This window comes from Schistocerca piceifrons, chromosome 7 (genome assembly GCF_021461385.2).
Source record: "Schistocerca piceifrons isolate TAMUIC-IGC-003096 chromosome 7, iqSchPice1.1, whole genome shotgun sequence".
Classification (NCBI taxonomy): Eukaryota; Metazoa; Arthropoda; class Insecta; order Orthoptera; family Acrididae; genus Schistocerca; species Schistocerca piceifrons.
In genome coordinates this window covers 584,073,302-584,075,346 of record NC_060144.1, presented here as the reverse complement: position 1 = coordinate 584,075,346, position 2,045 = coordinate 584,073,302, and the positions used below count along the sequence as shown (strand labels likewise).

Below are 2,045 nucleotides of genomic sequence, written 5' to 3'. Positions count from 1 at the left end.
TTATTATTTCAAAAGTAATCGCCGTAACTGTTAATACATTTATTCCATTGTGAGACAAGATGGTCAGTGCCTGCACGGAAAAATGTTTACGGTTACATGACCGTGATTGTGCCCGGTCGTGAACCTCTTCGTCCGAAGCAAGTCGTCGGCCACGGATGTCTGTTCAAAAAATGGCTCTGAGCACTATGGGACTCAACTGCTGTGGTCATCAGTCCCCTAGAACTTAGAACTACTTAAACCTAACTAACCTAAGGACATCACACACATCCATGCCCGAGGCAGGATTCGAACCTGCGACCGTAGCAGTCGCACGGTCCCGGACTGCGCGCCTAGAACCGCGAGACCACCGCGGCCGGCACGGATGTCTGTCTTGAGAGCTCCAAAAATATGGAAATCGCATGGAAAGAGATCGAGACTGTATGGTGGATATGTAAGGGACACACAGCGAAACTTCTGCTACCCAGTCGAAACAACCTTGGCAGTATGTGGACAAGGATTATTGTGTAATAGAATGATGCCGTCCGTCAACATTCCTGTACGTTTGGACTTGATTGTGCGCTTTACTTCTTGCAAAGCGTCCGCGTGCTGCTGTGCGTCAATTTTGGCGCCATGTTCATAAGTCAGTGAGCAGCGCGCTCTTGCAGTCAAAGAAAAAATTCATCATGACTTTCCCGTGTCTGTTATTTCAAGTAGCTGCGGGAGTTTCGCTGCGAAGGCCGTAAACATTCTCCATACAGCCCCGAACTCTGCCATGCGATTTTCCATATTTTTGGAGCCCTAAAATAAGATTTCCGTGGTCGCTGATTTTCTTCAGACGAAGGGACAATTATGGTTCCGTCGGCAACCGCAAACTTTTTTTTCCCTGAAGGCATTGACTGTCTGGCCTCACAGTGGGATAAATGTATCAACAGTTACGGCGATTACTTCTCAAATAGTAAACAGTTTACTCACCTTTTGCCCATCTATCTCGTTTTCGTTTGACTGGCCCTTGCACAGCAGATGTATAATTATTTTACAGCCGGCCAGTGCGGCCGAGCGATTCTAGGCGCTTCAGTCTGGAACCGCGCACCCACTACGGTCGCAGGTTCGAATCCTGCCTCGGGCATGAATGTGTGTGATGTCCTTGGGTTTGTTAGGTTTATGTAGTTCTAAGTTGTAAGGGGCTGATGACCTCAGATGTTAAGTCCCATAGTGCTCAGAGCCATTTGAACCATTTTTGAATTATTTTACAGTTTCTATCTATTCAGCAACTGGCATTGATTTGGTAGTTTTTGCCAAAATAATGCAAATCATCTTACTTTAGGAACAGAGGTAACCTACTAACACAAAACCTTTTTTAACTCAGACACAGAATTATATTTTATTAAAAAATATTGTAAATCAGTACCCAGCGATTAAATTAGTAATTCAGTGCAAATTCAGCCGAAGTGATAGGTAAAATTTTATTTATAGGAGAAGAAAATACAGTCCATCGTAGCTTTCAGACGCAGAGCGAGAAAGGAAATTAAAAACTAAAATTATCATTGGATCTTTGGGAAGATAAGTGCTGTTTTCACGCACGTCTGCCCGCCTCTGTAGCGCAGCGGTAGCGTTACCGCCTACCACGCAAGGGGGCCCGGGTTCGATTCCCGGCAGGGGACTGGGTGTTGTGTGTACTACAGCATCATTTCCTTCATCATTGACACGCAAGTCGCTAATGTGGCGTCAACTAAAAAGACTCGCAATACGGCGGCCGAATCCCAAAGGGGATATCCCGGCCAATAAATGCCATACGATCATTTCATTTCATGCACGCCTGGACATGTCGGCGGTTTCAGAATAACACTCGGCCCCTACGCCATTGGATTGACGCCTCGCAAAAGTGAGCGTTTCCGCCATCTGCAGAATAAGACGGAAGGGGAAAACGTTTCTGACTTTATTACATTCGCTCGCTCCTTCCCTCCCCAGCGACGCGAAAGAAAATGTCATTCCGGCAACTGCACACTTTGCGCGCCCCTTAATGAGACGGTCCGCTCGCGATTCAGCCCGCTTCCTTTTGCAGTACT

The 2,045-nt window shown here is 46.6% G+C and overlaps 1 non-coding gene across 1 annotated transcript; it reads left to right on the top strand.

Annotated features, from left to right (window-relative positions):
* The first annotated feature begins 1,568 nt into the window (after positions 1 to 1,568).
* Positions 1,569 to 1,641, top strand: Trnag-acc. The gene has a single exon. It is a non-coding gene; the product is annotated as a tRNA-Gly (tRNA).
* Positions 1,642 to 2,045: the final 404 nt, after the last annotated feature.